This window comes from Diabrotica virgifera, chromosome 7 (genome assembly GCF_917563875.1).
Source record: "Diabrotica virgifera virgifera chromosome 7, PGI_DIABVI_V3a".
In the NCBI taxonomy this organism is placed as follows: Eukaryota; Metazoa; Arthropoda; class Insecta; order Coleoptera; family Chrysomelidae; genus Diabrotica; species Diabrotica virgifera.
The window spans coordinates 183,226,204-183,247,198 of NC_065449.1; the positions used below are offsets into that span (position 1 = coordinate 183,226,204).

Genomic DNA, 20,995 nt, shown 5'->3' on the forward strand with positions numbered 1-20,995 from the left:
TCCCGTCGTCAAGTATTACGTCAGATGCCCTTTGTTACTACGCCAAAATGAACATTCAGTGACAATAATGACAATAATTATTAATGTTTTACAACTTGTCACAGAGAACACTAAGAAACAGGTTTAGTAAATATTCAGGTGAAGATATCAATAAAATATTAGTTAAAATGATTTAAAAAGACAGTTTTATTCATGAAATAATCTCAGCGAATTACACTCGATCTCTAAAATTATTATCGACTTGTTGTCCTCTTGACACTTTCACATAATTTCACTCCCCTTCGGGTCGTGAAATTAAAACTGTCAAAGTGTCACTCGGGCAACAAATCGATAATTTTAGAGCTCTCGTGCAATTACTACTAATAATTTTGGCTGTGAGTTAATATTTGATTTATATAAAAATCAGAAAAACAATTTTCTTCATTTTTTTAACGCGATTTATCTCGAATACAGACAAATAACTCATTACCAAATCCCAAAGATGATTTTTGAAGTAAATCTGCTATAATCGCCTTTACCAGTTTTCTAAAATTCCTAATTTTTCTACTATGGGCCATTCCACGAACATACGCCTGTTTTGGATTAATTCGACAACGAATATTTTACTGTGCAACATAAGAAGTACGAAAGTAAATGGCACTAATAATTATTCCAATAAACAACAATGTAATTTGCAATTTACTTTCGTTCTTCTTATTTTGCACAGTAAAATATTCGTTGTCGAAGTAACCCAAAACAGGCATATGTTCGTGGAATAGGGTATACCCAAATATTGACATACCTATAATGCATTTTTAAATTTTTTTTTTGACTTAAAAAGAACAAAATATACTGGGTAATCTATTTGAAATAAGAAAGATGATTAGATTTCCAGAAAAATGGAAGATCTGATAACAATGTAAATACCACCAAAATATCGACCCTATAACGAGACTCTTACAAGTTGATGCGTTCCATTCTTAAAACTCACCCTGTTGAATTTGGATGAAAACGAAGAGAAAAACAAAATTGTTTTTTTAAAAGTATAGAAAAAGTGCTTCATTTTTGTTTTTGAAAAGGTCCGTAGGCACTTTCGAACATGTTCTACAGTTATTTTTGTCGCAATATGTTTATACTCCAAAATTACTATTATTTCGCTCAGTTAATTTTTGAAGTTTCGTAAAAAAGACATGATTATCCTTGTTCCGGGCGACGGCATTATATTCCCTTTCAGATTTAAGTACTAAAGAACAAAAAAATATGCTCTTAAGAATCATCATCATCATTCTCTTTGCCTTATCCCTATGCGGGGTCGGCTTCCCTAATTGCATTTCTCCACACAATTCTATCTTGGGTCATAAAAATGTTAATCCCCTTTACCAACATGTCCTGCCTTATCGTCTCCCCCAGGTCTTCTTTGGTCTTCCTCTCCTACTTCTTCCAGGAATCTGCACTTCAGCTATTCTTCGTATTGGGTGATTAACGTCTCGACGCTGAACATGACCAAACCATCTTAACCTATGCTCTCTCATTTTGGCATTAATTGGTGCCACACCTAGAATTCCTCTAATATGCTCATTTCTAATTTTATCCGTCTTTGTCACTCCACTCATCCATATAAGCATTCTCATTTCCGCCACATGCATTCGTTGTTCCTCTTTCTTTTTCACTGCCCAACATTCAGTTCCGTACATCATAGCCGGTCTTATGGCTGTTTTATAGAATTTTCCCTTCAGCTTCATTGGAATTTTTCTGTCACACAACACACCACTCGCTTCTTTCCACTTCATCCATCCAGCCCTAATTCTACTGCATGCATCTCCATCTATTTCTCCATTACTCTGTAATACCGATTCTAGGTACTTAAAACTATTTCTTTTCACAATAATTTCACCATCCAAAGATACCATTTTATTTGTAGTAACTCCATCTTTAAATGAACATTCCAAATACTCTCTTTTTGTCCTATTAAGTTTTAAACCTTTTTCCTCCAGAGCTTGTCTCCACTGTTCCAGTTTTTGTTCTAGGTCTCTTTCACTATTTACTATTAACACTACATCATCAGCATACATTAGGCACCAAGGAATGCTACCCTGTAGTTTCGCTGTTATCTGGTCCAAAACTAATGAGAATAAATAAGGACTAAGCACCGAGCCTTGGTGCAATCCTACTTTCACCTGAAATTTATCAGTCTCTCCCACACCTGTCCTAACACTAGTCGTTACTCCCTCATACATATCTCTCACAATCTTTACATATTCGCCAGGGACTCCTTTCTTAATGAGTGCCCACCACAGCATCTCTCGAGGAACTCTATCATATGATTTCTCAAGATCAATGAATACCATATGAGCGTTGGTCTCTTTATTCCTGTATTTTTCCGTCAGTTGCCTTACAATGAAAATTGCATCTGTTGTTGATCTGCCTTGCATGAAGCCAAATTGATTATCGGATATTTCGGTTTCTTCACGTATCCGTTTATCAATTACTCTCTCCCATATTTTCATGGTGTGGCTAAGTAGTTTTATAGCCCTGTAGTTTGTACATTGTTGTATGTCTCCCTTGTTTTTGTAGACAGGTACTAATACACTGCTTCTCCATTCATCTGGCATTTGTCCAACTTCCATAATTCTATTAAGTAGTCCTGCTAGCCAACTTATTCCTGTCTCTCCCAATGCTCTCCATACTTCCCCAGGAATATCATCTGGTCCGACTGCTTTTCCTTTCTTTATTTTTTGAAGCGCTTGAGACACTTCCTCGTTTGATTATTCTGGTAACCATTGCTGTTACTGCCTCCGTTAACTCCACAGGCTGTCTGTCAAATTCTTCATTTAATAAACTGTCAAAATACTTTCTCCACATCTTTTTGACATCCTTTTCGTGAATTAGTATTTTATTATTTTCATCTCGGATACATCTAATCTGATTAAAATCTCTTGCTTTATTTGCTCTCTGTTTGGCTATTTTATATATCTCTGCTTCGCCTTCCCTGGTATCAAGTTGATCGTATAGGTTTGAATACGCTTCTGCTTTAGCTTTTGCTACAGCTACTTTCGCTTCCTTTTTGGCGACCATATAGTTTTGAAGATCTATGTCCGATCTGGTTTCTTGCCACTCTTTATATAATTTTCCCTTCTCTTTTATTTTTCCTTGTACTTCATTTGACCACCACCAAGTCTCTTTATCCTCAAACTTCTTTCCTGACGTTTTCCCAAGTATTTCAATAGCCGTCTCTCTAATATAATTGGCCAGTTTTCTCCAAATTGTGTTAAGGCTTCCTTTCATGTTCCAACATTTTTTTCTACTATTCTTTCCCTGAATATACCTTCTTTCTTATCTTTTAGCATCCACCACTTGATTTTTTGTGGTCCTCTCCGATATTTTTGTTTAGTTTCGCTTTTTACTTCGATGTCCAGAACAAGCAGATTATGTTGTTGGCTTACTGTCTCACTAACTACTACCTTGCAGTCCTTGCATTCACGTATGTCTTCTTTCCTTATCATGAAGTAGTTTATTTGGGATTGATGTTGTCCACTTTTGTAGGTAATAAGTTGAGTTTCTCTCTTTTTAAAGAATGTGTTAATAATCGCCATATCCAATGCTGTTGCTAATTCAAGCCTGTCATCTCCAGCTTCATTTATAGTTCCAAAGCCTAATCCCCCATGTATTGTTTCATATCCTGTCTTGGCTTGGCCCACATGTGCATTGAAATCCCCTCCTATTATAACTTTCTCCTCTGCTGGAATATCACTCAGTACATCTCCTAATTGGTCATAGAAAGCTCTTCTTTCATTCTCACCCAGACCTGTATGAGGAGCATACACACACAACATTCAATACCTCTTTATCAATTACAAATTTCACTGACATAATTCTATCACTCGTTGTATCACAATTTGTATCCTTCACCTAGTTCTTTCGCCATTTGCCCTTTCCACTTAGTTTCTTGAATACAAGCAATTTGAACTCTTTTTCGTTTGAGCGCATCCACTAACTCCAGACTCTTACCTGTAAGACTAACAAGATTCCAAGACCCTATCCTGATTTTTCTAACCTGTAATGGTGTTCCCCCTGAGATAGTCCTCACCCGGAGATCCGAACGGAGGCTCATTTTACTTCCTGAATATTTTACCTCAGGAGATGCCATCATTTCAGTATAAGTTTTTATTGCGTTGGAGAAGTTCTTTTCATCATTATGGCCTGAAAAGATTTTTGGATATTTGATGCCTGAATGCCTTTTCTATCAGCACCATACCCTGCCCTGCACGTTTAGCCAATACACTACCAATGCAACCAAAGTGCAGTATTACCCTACACCCGCCTGCATTTTTCTGTATAGGCCAGGATCCCTACTGTAAGGACTGCCCTATAAGCCAATGTATTATTGCCCAGATCCCGCCACTAGGAGGCACGTACTTTATTCGGGATACAAAAAAATGCTCCGAAGAATATGCTCCCAAATTTCAAAATCAATGATGTTAGAGATTCAGAAAAGTGGATATTTTCTGTGGAATAACATAATTACATTATTATGTGTGTATGAGTATCTGTATATACGCATTTGCTTTACGATAGGTATATTCTTTACATCATTTAATATTTTGATACTGAAATTATTCCCAGGGTCAAGAAAACAATAAAGAATTTGCAATTTGTGAATTTGTTAGAAAATATAGGTACTATCTCCACAATAATTAAAAAAGCACAAGTACACTTGTCGATAGCAACCGAAGTCCCACGAGCCAACCTTCGCTATTGTTACTTTCATAATACTTATACATCTTGCATTTTGCTGCTCTCACATCACAAAAGTTGTGCACCTACCTCAAGGTATACATGGCCGATGACTGTCTGTTTTTCGATTCGCGATGTGTTTTTCGAAACCGGAGCAGTTCTAGCGACCAACAGTTTTTGGAAAATACAGTGAAATAGTGTTAGTGACACAGTGGATCATGGAGTTAACTTAATTTTGGGATTTGTCGCTTGAAAAATGTATGTATTAGTTATTAATTTACATTTATATAAATAACACTTTGTATTTTATTCATTATTCTTCTTGTTGTTAAAAACAAATTATGTATCTCCAAATGTAAATTCATTTTCCTAATTCTTAGTATAATTACCGTTCCTTTAAAAATAAAGTCCCATGAACAAACATATGAGAACTAACTTGTACTAAACGAAATTTCTTGTATCAGTTTTTATAGCCAGTTTTCTTTTGCTTACGATGAATTTTTACATATTTGATAAGTTTAGATGCAATTTATTTTCTGTTGTCCTTCCATTCATTTCTGACATTTTCTTCAATCCATTCGTTTCTATAATAGTAGAAAATTTGTTCATGTCCTTATCTAAAATTATTATAGTCACATATTTTGCTTTAATTAGTCAAATAGTTTTATTATTTTGATCCCTAATTTTATGAATCTAGTAACCTCCATCATTTGTTTTATAAATAAATATATTATGGGCTTATAAGAATGATAATTACCTACTTATAAGCATCCTTTACTTTTTAGATTTTTGCATTAAGGGAGTAGGCTGGTCCAATATTATTTAAATGCATTCACTTTTTTTGAATCCTGAAAAAACCAATAAATACTTTTGAAAAATTTAAACGCATAATATGAAAGATTACATTATTACCGAGGGCGCCGAAAGTCACTTAAAATAAACAAAAGGGTTCTTTTGAATGAAATATTTGAAATTAAAAATCACACTAAATTTTCTTTTTTTTTCACCCCTGTAACATTATAGAAGTTTTTAGGGGCTGTTGGCCCTCGGTAATAATGTAATCTTTTATTCTTCGTTTAAAATTTTCAAAAATACTTATCAGTTTTCTCAGGATTCGAAAAAAAAATGAATGCATTTAAATGGCATTGGACAAAGATTTTGCGCCTACCCTTTTAACTGCTATGTTTTAGCTTTGACTGTATCTCTCAGGTAGTGTTTCATCAAATAACTAGTTAAATACTGTCAAGTTGACAAATAAAAACCTAAGTAAAACTATGGTTACCACAATTACGTTACGACTATTATTGCTGCTAAATGTATCTACTTTTTATTTAAAAACTAATTAATTCAAAAGTCATTCAAATTTTTTGCATATAAAGAAGAATTTAGTCGGACATTAAACGTTGAAGGCACCACGGGTATTACAGATAATAAAGCTTTCGGTCAACGTATATACCTCGGGCCATAGGCCCTCGGTATATACACCATTGACCTCAAGCATTATTATCCTTATAATACCCTTGGTACATTAATAACTATATTAGCTCCAACACAGCGTGTTTTGTAGACATGATTATGAAAGTCTAAACTATAATATGCACTATTTTGTCAGATAATAACATTCAAATTTCCACACCTATGATAACCCAGTCAATAGGGAAAAACATGAAGAAATGTTCTACATTCTATAGGGTTTTGAAGGTTCTAAACGGTAACTGATAATAATTCCGTGAAGACGTACAGCTAATTTTGCTTTGTTTTTTTGTGTTAATTTTTTTTAAACAATTATAAAATATGAAAAAAAGCTGTTTTTTGACTATAAATCATTTCTTGTACATTTTAGAGAAAAAAAAATGTTTCAAATAAATGTTGTAGATCTTAAAAGTTCTTTAATTGGCTACTATGTGTATTGCAATACAAAACAAATGACCGAGATAATTGCAAAAAACCCTCATTTTTGCAGTAAATTATAGATATTATTAACTTCATTTTTTTCGCAATAACATAGATTTTAATTATTAAATTATACCAATTAATGAGTTATTTAAGTGTGCTAAATTTCAACCAGATCGATCAAATAGTTTATAAGTTATTCAATTTGTTTGTCCCAGAGAGCAATTGTTTATATACAACTGTTCTTGCCCTAACAGTGACTCTAGATATATTCAACAGATCGCAATCGATTATCTGAGACTTTAGTTTTAAGATATTTTAGTCTTAAGAATTTTTTTAACATTTTATTAAAATTAAAAAAACGAATACATTCGATAACGAAGCGAAATGTCAAAAATCGAGGCCCTGACTTTTTAGCTTATAAACAAAATAACTTTGACATTTTCTATGTCACACGCTTGCATGTAGGCTCAATGAAAAGCGGATGAAAACATACATATTACAAAAGAAACAATAATTTTATATGAACAATAGAAATCAAGTTTTTATTTATTTTTTAATAAATAAATTGCTGCAAAAATGAGGGATTTTTGCAATTATCTTGGTCAATTGTTTATGTATTGCAATATATGTACATACATACTAACAAATTTGAAATTACAACAGAAACATTTGAAGAACTACAACATCAATTTGAAACATGTTTCTCTAAAATGCAAAAGAAACGTTTTATAGCCAAAAAACGGATTTTTTTATTTTTTATAATTGTTAAAAGAAAACAAAGCAAAATTAGCTATGGCTTCACGGAATTATCATCAGTTGTCCCTCATCTACCGTTTAGAACCTTGTAAGAACCTGTAAAACCCTGTAGATCATTTTTACGTGAAATCGATGATATCTTTTCAGATTGACTGGGGTATGAGATATCAAAATATTTTTATAAAGCATATAGTCTAAGTCTAAAATAATTATACATTGGCTTCATGGTTTAGTTGGCTGACAGGTACACTTCGATGTATACAAATTATGAGGTTTATGAATTGAATCCGGCCCAGTTAGAAATTTTAATTTCAAATGTAGCATTTAAAATATATAATGATCTGCGACTTTGAATTGATAATTACAAGGATATGAAGTTGACATATACACATACATATCGACGTTCCTCAGAAAGAATTTTGCAAGAAGTGTTTTGTTGTATTTTTATTGATATTGTTCTAAAGCTATTTCTTTCTGGAATTTATGTAATTTACTATTCTAATTGGGAAATAAGCCACAATTTAACTTGAAAAATGATTTTAATGACGTTTCGACTTCCACCTCGGACGTGGTTATCAAAATACAAAGTATTACTAAATTTAACAAAAATATTGTTGCTCAGTAAAATTCTTCTAATAATTTAATTTAATCTGACTTATTCATATCGGCAATTCAGACATATATTATTCTGCCAATATTTATGAGTTGCATTCCTCTGACGACTTAATTAGAAGATAGTTAATTCAATTACATGAAATCAACTTTAACTCGGAAAATCCTTCAGAAAAATCATACCATGCGATTTGTTTTTAAAAAGACAACCACATGTAATGATGACAGCGAATCAGTGTTGTCCTACTGGTTTTATTGTTTTTCTACTTTAATATTTTTTATACGACCCACCACGCCAAAAAACAATGGCTATGTATGTATATAAATATATTACTACACTAAATAAATCTATATTAATAAATTAGAGTACCTAAAGACTAGAGTACATAAATTACCAGCAAAAAAGAGTATATAAGACAATAATTCGTTCCACAATAACGTATGCAAGCGAGACATGGACTCTGAACCAGCGGGAAACGACAAAATTACTGGTACTTGAAAGAAAGATACTGCAGACTATCTATGGGCCTTGCAGAGTAGAGACAACAGGAGAATGGAGAAGAAGACAAAATGATGAACTCCAGACTCCAGACAGTATATGGAGACGAAAACATAATACGCTAAATTAAAGCCAACCGAATAAGATAGGCGGGCCACGTGCTAAGATCGAGTGACGAAAGACTTCTGAACGCCACATTTTGGGAAAGGCTCGATGGTAAAAGCTCAGTTGGTCGTCCAAGAAAGAGATGGAAGGACGCAGTAGCCAGTAATCTACGCAAAATGGAAGTACAGCAATGGGAAATAGCTGCTCAGGACCGACAACAATGGAGGGACATAGTAAACGCGGTCAAGATAACATAGAATTGTAGAGCCAAATGATGATGATGATATTAATAAATTACAAACAGTGACTTTGTTTCATGTTAATGCAAGCTGCAAAGCAAACTTAATTATCAATATACAGACTAAGAAGCACAGTTTGAGAAAAATATAAAAATAAATGTAAAAAGATCCGACATCCAAGAAATCTGGATAACAAGTAGAATCATAAAATAACATTTTATTTGAAATAGAAGAAATAGAAAATAATTTGAACGATTATTTCATTCATAGGAGATTCTGACCAATAGAAAGCTACAGAAATCTAAATTAAATTGATAATTTTTGATAATTGCCCGTCGTCAAGTATGTTACGTTAGATGCCCTTCGTTGCTATGAAAAAATACATTCAGTGACATTAATGACAATTAATGTTTTAAAAATTATAAAAGTGATGACTTTTAAGCGTCAAATATTTATAACAACTGTGTGTTTAATTGTACTAATTTGTACTTACATAAATAAATTACAATAAAATTTTGGTTTTGAACAGTTTTATCCATGAAATAATCGCAACAAATTGCACTCGATCTCTAAAATTAATATAGAATTTTTGCCCTCGTGACACTTTGGACATAATTTCACTCGCCTTCGGCTCGTGAAATTAAAACTGTCAAAGTGCCACTCGGGAAAAATTCAATAATTTTAGAGCTCTTGTGCAATTACTACTGATAATTCAGATTTATATTAGAAAACTAGAAAAAACAGACGAAGAAGTCGAAATAGACCTTAATGAACCTAACACAAGTCTGTCTAAAGCTCTCTGAAATACTCATATTTTACACTGATATTTTACACTGATATTTTACACTGAATTTTCTGCTCAAGGGTACCTGAGAAAATGTATCAATCTGGTTAAAATTTACATCTAACAGCGAAGCTTAACTGAGGCTCTAATGTCTACTACAACTTATGACTCGGTAATAGCTTGAATCTGCAAATATTCTCTGCAAAGCTCATCATGGTAACTTTTTTATGGGTGCTAGAGCATAAACGAGATTGTTGATAGTCTTGCTAACAAAGTAGCTAATACTACTTTTATTGGACCAGAATCATTCCGCTATATAGCAAAAGAATTAAAGAGAAGCTTAGTGCAGTCTGATTGCAAAATATTCCAAGTAGAAAGCAAATAAAAAGGTTATCATAACCATCTCCTCGCTACTTAAAAATAATTTTAAATCTCAGAAAATTAAACTAATAGTAATCACAGGTATTCTCACTAGACACGGTTTACTCAGATACCATTCTGTAAAATGGTCAAAGTGAACAGAGCCACATGTAGAGCCTATAACTGCAGGATAATTGTTCTACAATGTCATAAATACCTGCAACAGGTCTTTTGAGAACCTGATAAGATTAAAAATGTATCTCAGAAATGGATAACCCTCTTTCTTACCAGTTTATATCTTTTGGCTGAAACATATACGTAAATTATATGTATACAAAAGACTTTTCAGATCGCATTGTGGAAACATTTGCAGTGCCAAATGGCTCACTGAAAATCTGCAATCTACCTAAAACGGATATATTGAAAGACGTATTCAATATAGAGTCTATATCATCTTCTACAACTCACTCATGATACAATAACTCTGAGGGTTGTTGTATCTCTGATGGGTTATTTTATCATGCAACTCACTTACAAATATGGGACCGTGCAAGTTCGGAAAAGCGACACCTGGTTTCTACGCTCTGCAACTTTATTCGCACTTTTAATTATATTGGCCAATCATATGGTCCTGGTTGCTGGATAATTGTCAAGGCCATAGTCCAAAAAATAATAAGAAGAAAAAATAAGATTCAGGTTATGTTATTTAAACGTAAACAATTGTATGTAGTAAATAAAATTAGTTATTAAAATGCAGTACTGCAAGCAAAATAAAATTAATTAAATTTACCTTTATAGAATAATTGCATATCGTATCAATATTGTGGAGCAATATATAATTTTCCTTCTTCAATAACAGTAGGTATGAAATATACGTCAATTTGACAATTTCAATTGAGAATATGAATTATTTAAGAAAGCTGCAATATTTCTCCGCTATTCGCGCACGATCGTTTCTCGTATCCCCTCCAAGTACTTGCACACCGCGAATAGAAAAAATAATGCTTTCGTAGTGTTATCAGATTCGAAGAATGGTGGATGACAGACTACCAATAAAAACTTGGACATTGATTTCCAAAAGACGAAGGGATGCTAAAGAAATTATTATTACCGGACAGTAATAGATATAGATATGCAACATAATTAATAAGAAAACAAGAAACATAGTATAGTAGGTATTTAAAATCAATGGGAAAATCCCAGTATACCTGGCTGTATACCATAATTAAAAAACTTAAAACGAAAGTTTAAAGACGAAAGATTAAACTAAATTAAGAGGAAACAGTAGCGATCAACAGGTAGCGAAAACGCGTTCCAAGATTGCGGCTGTAATTTTGAATATTTTTTTGAGATATTTGGCACACGTATTCGTAATATAATAAAGAATGGCGGTATAGAGCCCAATTTGAAAAATATATTAATATGTGGAAATTACTCTGTAATTAAATACAATATTAAAAAAGAGCCTGTACCGCCATTAAGAAGAACAAAAAAATACACTTTCTTCAAATAAACTTTTTTATCCGATGCCTAGATTTTGTGTCATTTTGGAACTACTAAAATTTTTTATTTCATTAGTAGTTCCAAAATGACACAAAATCTAGGCATCTGATAAAAAAGTTTATTTGAAGAAAGTGTATTTTTTTATTCTTCTTAATGGCGGTACAGGCTCATTTTTTTATTATTGTATTTAATTACAGAGTAATTTCCACATATTAATATGTTTTTTTAATTGGGCTCTGTACCGCCATTCTTTATTATATTACAAATACGTGTGCCAAATATTTCGAAAAAATATTCAAAATTACAGCCGCAATCTTAGAACGCGTCTTGGCTACCTGTTGATCGCTACTGTATCACCTTAAACTTTCGTCCTAATCATATTACAATCGATGACGTCACATATTTAGCCATGAATTATACACCCATCAACCTAACAATTCATAAGTTCTTTTTGTAATAGAGAGTTGATTATTTAGACTTGATAATAGATTCTAATAGTTAAATAATTTAAATTGCATTTTCAGACATTTATTAACTACCATTGCCGTTTAACTAAAATCTAATTCAAAACTGCACTCATTTTAAGGTCTTAACCAATAATTGACTTTATCCTGTCTTTTTATGTCATTCTTGTCAAAATGAATTTTTACTTCCTACTCAGTTGGTCTGTGTCCATTGAACTGGCAATAACTTAGCATTTTTTCGAGCAGGGAACCATGTTGCCCTTTGAGCATTCATAGCATAATTTAATCCATTAACATCGACGTGGAGTCGCTATATTTTATAAAATAATACTATGTAAACCATATATTTTGAGGTTACCACTTTTAATAGTGTGCTAGTTCCATCTACTCAGCAGAGTGTAAGTACTTTCCACATGTTTTTTCTTTATTTACGGTCACAATTTTAACCTTTTACTTTAATCTAACGCGGAAATACTTCATTCTAGGCACTGAAGATGACATTGGAAGATGTCATTTGGATGACATTTTAAGAAGTTTTTTAATAAACTATTTTATACCAGTATACAAATCGAAGTTTTTTACTTCTGTATGAGAGAGGTATTTAAATTACGATGAAGACTAAAATTGCTTTCATCATCATCATCATCATCATCCTCCAGCCCTTTGCGTCCACTGCTGGACATATGCCTCCCTCATGTTTGTCCATTATGCTCTATTTTGAGCACTTTGCATCCAATTTCTTTAGATTACTTTACTTTTTACTATTTCTTATTATATCCTTTCTTGATTTGGCTTTGTTTTAGCATCTAAGACAAATATTTTAAACTGTTTGAGAATGCGTTAAAAGCTATAAGCAACTAATGGAAATTAGAAACCAACCGCAAAGCTATGTACATAAAAAATGCATTAAATCTAAATTATACAAATATATTTATTTAATGTTTAGGTATATTTATTATAGTCATGTATAGAAGATCATTATGAAGAAATTATTATTAGAAATCATTACAAGGATGATCACTTAAAATACTTACCTAATGATCCAAAATTATTTTCTATAGCTATATTGAGGCAACTACTTGGAAATGTTGCACTGATTAGTAGGTATCGTATATTTTACATTTTAGTTTTTCACTCGTTGCTATGGAAATAGTGGATAATAATGTATTATTATACAGAGTGTAACAAAAATACAGGTCATAAATTAAATCACATATTCTGGGACCAAAAATAGTTCGATTGAACCTAACTTACCTTAGTACAAATGTGCACATAAAAAAAGTTACAGCCCTTTGAAGTTAGAAAATGACAATCGATTTTTTTAATATATCGAAATTTTTTGTTGAGAATGGACATGTGGCAATATTATGGCAGGAACATCTTAAAAAAAAACTATAGTGAAATTTGTGCACCCCATAAAAATTTTATGGGTGTTTTGTTCCCTTAAAAACCCCAAACTTTTGTGTACGTTCCAATTAAATTATTATTGTGGTACCATTAGTTAAACTTGGTACTTTTTCGAAAAGCCAGTTTTTATCGAGATATTTTGAATATTTGTCAAATCCACCACATATTTCTATATGGTTAAGTACGTTTATAGAGACCTGGTAATAATATGAAAATTTATTTATAATTTACATTTTAGATATATATTTTGAACCATATTAAGAAAGAAGCCACATCTCGAAAAATGGTGCAGTATCGAAAAAATGCTAAGAGGCAAAAAAGTTTTAAAAATACTGTGTTTAACTAATGGTACCGCAATAACAGTTTAATTGGAACGTACACAAACATTTGGGGAGTTTAAAGGAACGAAACCCCCATAAAATTTTAATGTAAACATATTAAAAAAGAAACTGCATCTCGATAAAAACTGGCTTATCGAAAAAATACTAAGAGGCAAAAAAGTTTTAAAAACATTGTGTTTCATTCATAGTACAACAATAATAATTTAATTAGAACGTACACAAAGTTTACGTTTATATGGTTTAAGGGTACAAACTCCCATATAATTTTTATGGCGGTTTAAAAAACACCTGCTTCGAGGAAATGGTCTTGTAAAACTTACCATCCAGGGAAGGTAGAATGCAAAAGAATTCAAGCTGGATCTCCCACATGATACACGGACCATATTGTTGCTTCTATTGGTGCTCCATTGTCAGAATAAGCTAGAATGGAAGAACATAGAGAAAAATGAAGGAACTTTGCAAAATCAGCTAATATCTTCATGATATCACGATAGTTGCCAGAGGTTAACGACTAAGAGAACAATATTTGAAAATCCATCAAATTCAGAGACAATTATAAAATATTATTTAATAATTGTAACAATATGATTCTTAATATTGTTACGATACAAGAAGGACCGTAAGTTAATTAAAAATTAGAGCAGATACATAAGATAATCTAATCCATATAATAAAAAGAGAGCAGTTCAGCAATCGACTAACCAAGAAATATTCTTGCGTCATCTTATTAAACATTGTTATATATCAGGAGTCTCTTAAAAAAATTATGCATATAAGAAACTTTATATAATTTCCTTTAAGTAATTTGAAAAAAGGTGGGTTTTGCATGTGTGTGTCTTAGTAATTAGCAGTTGCGGAAACGCTAAAACCGGTAAAACACGCCGCCCCTTAAACGATATTTTATAAAGTTTACTTACCAGATACCACATCGTAACACTAGAAATTCTTTAGATAGTATATGTGTATATATGTGTTAGTAGATATCACCATTAACGTATGTAGTTAAACAAGAACTCTCTTGAGAAGTGGGACATGGTTAGGATTTTTTGATGGTGAAAATGCAACGTATGTAATGGTGATATGTATTTGTTTTATGTATCGTAGAAGTTGTTGGTTAATAAATACACTGATAAAAGAATTTAGTTACTGTATGCTAAGTACTTAATAGAAAAATCCACAAGGAATAAGTTTTCCTGTAGTTGGCTGTATACCATCTAATACAAAAAGTAGTAAAATCCTTTATAAAAGGTATATTCAAAATCCCTAAAAAGGGCTACATCACGATCACATAACTAGTTTTCGACTGGTTTACCAGTCATTATCAGTGCTTACGTGAAGTTTACATGCTAACCACCAAGATATAATTTACAAAAATATTAGGGTCAAAGCCCTATAAAAGTAATCCGTTAAGGAAACATCGACTAAAAATACTGACTTAAGCTTGGATGTTTGAAATATTTGCTATTATGCCCCAGGTAACATTTGAGCTGTGATTCTATTGAGTGAATTAGCTATTATTTTTACTTAATAGAACTTATTATCTTAAGAAAGGTAGAAACCGAAGATCACGATTATTTCAGAACGTGTGTAAAATGTTCAGCCGTGGTCACCGGTTTGAATTTAAAAAGAGATCAGATATTTGAACCAGAAAAAGAGTTAAATGGTGGACCAAGAACGCAGATAGCAGGAGGTTTGTTTCGCAATAACAGAGCTAAAGTATGGCAAAGCAGCAGGTCCCGATAATATACAAACAGAACTACTCAAAATAACAACGACATCGAATCAATAGCAATAATCACAAAGATAGGTACTAAACAATATATGCAACTCTGGAGAAATAGAAACAAAATGGCTGAAGTCTGAGTTTGTTGCACTTCCAAAATAACCAGGGACCAAAAAAATGTGAATAATTCCGTACGATAAGCCTGATGAGTTATCTTCTAAAATTGTCCCTAAAGATAATCCATAAGACAATTTACAAGCTGTGTCAAAGTATGTATTTTACCCCACCCAGTTTTATTTGGGTTCATAAATGCTCTTGGTATGAGAGAAGCTATTTTCTCTATACAAGTCTTATTCCAGAGATGCAGAGACGTCATTTGCAACGTATACGAATCTTTGGCTGATTACGAGAAAGCGTTTGATAGAGTGCATCACGCCAAGATGAGTTAAGGGTGAACACACCAAATATGTGAAGATCATGCGTGCAGTGAGACAAGGATGTATTTTGTCTCCTCTAATATTCAATTTCTACTATGAAAGAATATTTATCGATGCTTTACACGAAACCGAAAAATATATTCTATTAAATGGGTACCGACTAACCAACATCAGATATGCAGATGACACCATAGTATTTTCTAGACCACCTAGAAAACCTACAAGTCCTTATAAACAAAATCACGTATCACAGTCAACAACATGGACTCAATATAACTATAAGGAAGACAAAGCTTATGATTTTATGATCATTAACAAGAAAAAGATAAAGGAAGGTCATCCAAACCCCTGTAGAAAGAGTGAAGCACTACAGCTACCTTGGAACCAAAATAAATGATTAATAGACCAACTAAGAGATAAGAGCGCTCATCGGAAAAGCTATATTCACCTTCAAAGGGATGGAGGCCTCCTTGAAGAGCCACAACCCATCTCTTGGTAAAAAAGTAAGGATGCTGCGATGCTATGTCTTCCCTGTCATTTCTATGTTGTAGAGTCGTGGATATTGAACGACGATATGTGCAGAAAGCTGGAAGCATTTGAGATGTGGTATATCGGAGAATACTGATTGAGTGAATACAGAATACTGATCGGTGAAATAACCGAGTTACAAATGAGGTGGTCCTCAAAAAATCGAGAGGTACTGACCAGCATCAAATCTCGAAAGTTACAATACTTCAGACACATTATGCGAAATAAATAAATAAATAAATAAATCAAGATATGCCCCCTACAAACCGTCCTTCAAGGAAAAATATTTGGAAAGCGGAGTCCAGGAAGAAGAAGAAAATACAGGTTGAAAAACCTCAGAACCTGATTCAACACATCTCTGCAACTTTTCCGCACTGCTGCAGGTAAGATAAATATTGCCATGATGATCGCCAATATTCGTCGCATCAAGAAGAAGAATATATTATAGGCCTGGATCCTGCGTACCAAAAAAAAGTTGATTAATAGCTAGCTGAAAATTTGTTAATAGACCAGGACTAATCTGTAAAAAAAAACGACTATTTTTGGATGTGAGAGGTGGCATTCGGATTTTTGCAGATAAAGTTAGGTGACACCTTCAGTAATAATAATTGACTTATGCTCCTTCTCAAATATACCCGAAACATTAATAAACAAATTAAAATATTTAAAAATTTCGAAAAACGTCGATTATTTTCTGCTTTCTTTGCTTATAACTTTATAACGATTCGTTTTGGAACAAAGTCGTACAGAAATAAAATAAAGATAATTGAATTTTGTATGATATACGACTGGTTAAAAATGTCTTAAGGTATTAAATTTTCTGCAATATAGCAATAAGCACAAAATAAGGGGGCAAAATGCGCCTGTTGTTATTCAATGTTTCTTAACTACTTTGGTGGCACTTAGAACCTTAGAATTCGCTTAGAAAATTCTTATAACTTACTTAAACGGTCTACCAAATTTCATTAAAATCGACCTAAAAGATTTTGCATAATAAATTTGTAATCTAAATGGTTTTAAAAAAGTTCAAATTTTTTAAAATCTTTCTAAACAAAAAGTAGACCATTTAGAAGTTTACAGAATTAAAATAGGATTATTTAAGGGGTCTCAGCAATGTTTTAAAATTATAAACAATTTTTTGGCTTACAAACAAATAGCTTTGTTTAATAACAAAAAATTAATTTCTAGCAATGCAAATAATTAAAACCGGTATAATTTGACTTAAACTTTCAAATGCTGTCAGCAGAATTACTATTTTATTTTTTAATCAAAAGTGATTCGCGTTTAAAAATTGCAATTTTTCGATTTTTTTAAAGTTCCATCGCGTTTATCTCGAAAACTATATATCCTACGAAAAAACTTGTAAGAACATTTTTTGCTTAGAATTACCCAAGAAATACAAAAAAATGTTTTATTTTGCGAAAAATCGATGTTATGTAATTCCTCAAGTTCTTTGTTTATAACAATCTTATCGACATCCAGATCAACTGTTAACCAAAAAATTCGTGTTCTACGGGTCAAAATACATAAAAACACTTGGGTAAGACCATTTAAATAAAGGAGCCCGTAGCACCCCCTCCTGGCCACAGCACTAATTTGTTTATAAGCCAAAAAAATGTTTATAATTTTAAAACATTGCTGAGGCTGCTTAAATAATCCGATTTCAATTCTGTCAAGTACAATAGATAGGGGGAATGCTTCTTTATATGTAAAAAAATTGACAAATCATTGTATGTTCTAGTTTTTGTTGTGCAAAAATTTTAATTAAAAAAAAAGTTTAGATTGCAAAATTATTATGCAAAATCTAGAAAGTCAATTTTAATGAAATTTGGTGGACGGTTTTAGCACATTACAAAAATTTTCTAAGCGAATTAGGAAGGTTCCAACTGTAAACTAAGTGATGGAAAAACATTGATTAAAGACAGGCTTGTTTTGCCACCTTATTTTATATTTATTGCTATTTTGCAGTATCTGATAGAAAATTTAATTATCTTTGTTTTATTCCTATACAGCTTTATTTGCAAAAATCCCAATGCCACCTCTCACATCCACCTAAAAACAGATCCTTCCTGGTCTATAATAGCTTAACGGTGTCTAGTCGGACAAACTTTGATGTACGAGAACACTGGAACAGGGGAAGCTTTAATTATGAAACAGTTTAAAAATTTGGAACGTCAGATTACGAAACCGTTCCATGTATTATGTCGGACAGAAGATCAAATTGATTTGTTACCCTTTCATTAAACTCTCATGCAAAAACCAGACTGCTATTACTAACCAACATGATTCATGTCATTTGACATGTTCTTCGTGTTTCACTCATTAAAATAGCCAGCTGGACTGATTTTTGCATGTGAGTTTAATGAAATGGTAACAAATCAATTAGAAGTTCTGTTTGACAAAATACATGGAACGTTTTCGAAGTCTGACGTTTCAAATTTTTAACCTGTTCCACAATTAAAACTTCTGTTCTAGTGTTCCCATACATCAAAGTTTGGCCGACTAGACACAGTTAAGCTATTAACAAATTTTCGACTTGCTATTAATCAACTTTTTTTGGTACGCGGGATCCAGGTCTATTATTTTTTATTTAATTTATGATTTATTTTGTTGTAGGGTAAGGAAAGGTATGCTGGTGATAAAAATGAAAAATACTAGTAATATAGGAATTTGACAACTAAGCAAGAAATAAGTTTTGCTTTATTATGTTACTTATTATTTTAAGTAAATGTTTGGAAGAGTTAAATTAACAAAAAATGAATAATAATGATAGTAAATATCAAATTGACACACAAAATTATGTTAGGTAAGTTGGTGACACGGTAAGGTATATTGGTGATAGTGGTTAGAAAATTTGGTGAAATAACCGCAATTTAAGGAATTTAACTTACCTTGGCTAAATCACGAATTCAAAGAAGCTTTTTTTTTACTTATAATTAGTTTATTGAATGGTTTTATAAAGTTTTATAAAGAAAACAGCAATTATGTAATCGTCTCTCGCATTCAATAAGAAATGGCTCCATTGTCGACTGTCGCACAACGCAACGGTCAAAACAGCCTGTTTACTAAAAGCGGGTGCGCGCATAGCGAAATCGTAATATATTTTTGTCCTGCTTACACTCGTAACAACTTACTAGCGCTGTGTCATGAATGTGCTTGCATAGGGAACTGTGTAGTAATCTGATTAAAAATTATCACCAAATTACTTGTATCACTAATATACCTTTCTTTACCCTATACTCACTCTAGAGAACAGATTAATTATCTGACGAAAAATATATTGATTTCATTTATCAATAAAATCGTGATAATATTAATCTATCAATATTAATACTTTCTTCTAATAATTATATTGTACACTTTTATATTTACATCGATTATCGATCTCTTTATCTTCTCTCCAATTTTCCAATCTAGTTAATCATAACAATTTTAATTAGCAATGAGCGCGTGTGAATCCACAAAGTTTCAGCGGTGAATTTTATTAGAATTTAACAAGCGAGCCCACTCTTATCGTGAAAAGATTTATATATCCATACGAAAGCGAAATCAAAACATTGTAATACTTCTTTAGAAAACGATACCTGCCAACTAGATGAAAGTTATACATAATAAATTTTAGAACATACACTAAGAAAACAGCTATACCGTGTGCGTTCTTGATTTGACATTGTTTTGATATTGTATTGTTGATGTTATGGAAAATTTGTACTACTCTTTGAGTAGTATGTTTTTGAGATACTTCCAATATCTGTTTTGTTTGTTTTATTGTGAAATTTTGTATTTTATTACTATGAAACACTAAATATATAACTCAGTTTAAAAACTATTTTGAAAGAGGATATCTTGTTGAAGATCGGATCGTCAAAAAAAAATTTTTTTACTTCTTCTTTTTCTTTTATATATGGAGTACTGCCTGTTTTTCTTCAACGGTGCCTTTCGTTCTGTCCCTAAATTGACATTTCATCTTTTCCTTGGGCGTCCTATACTTCTTCTGCCTAACGGTGACTTGTCCCTGGCTATTCTTACTATCCTTGATTCAGACATCCTGCTTATGTGCTCATTCCACTCTTATTTTCTGTTCTTTACCTAGTTATTTATATTGTCTACCCCACATATGCGTCTGATTTCATCACTTCTTACCCTATCCTGTAGTCCTTTTCCAGCAATCCTTCTTAAGATCTTCATTTCGTTGGTATCCAGATGTCTTTGTGTTTTGCTTGTCTCTGGTCTTGTTTTGGCCGTGTAAGTCATAACTGGCCTAATAACTGACTTATATATTCGTGCCTTTGTTTCCACTCTTAGGTGTTTGTTTTTCTAAACAGTGGCGTTTAGGCATCCGGCCGTTCTACTGGCTTTTTATTAATTTGGTTTTTTACCTCTTCTTCGATATTGTTGTCGGCTGATAGATTAATTTCCAGTTATTTAAAAGTCATTACTTGTTGTATAATTTGATTGTCTAACTCCAATTTTCATCTTATTGGTTCTTTGGCTATTACTAAGCTTTTTGTTTTTTGGGCTGATATCTTCATATTCATTTTTTTTTCGTTAATGTTGAATTCGTGCAGTAATCTTTGTATGCCGTCTTCGCACTCTGCTACTAACACGGTGCCATCAGCGTAACAGAG

At 32.4% G+C, this 20,995-nt stretch overlaps 1 protein-coding gene across 3 annotated transcripts in view; it reads left to right on the forward strand.

Moving 5' to 3' along the window:
- The first annotated feature begins 4,780 nt into the window (after positions 1–4,780).
- The window catches only part of LOC114326819 (uncharacterized), a 672,802-nt gene continuing 656,587 nt past the window's right edge, over positions 4,781–20,995 (forward strand). For all 3 annotated transcript variants that reach the window (XM_028275266.2, XM_050655637.1, XM_028275265.2), the window contains exon 1: positions 4,781–4,971. The gene's annotated coding sequence lies outside the window, so the exon portion shown is untranslated. The remainder of the gene's footprint in view (positions 4,972–20,995) is intronic.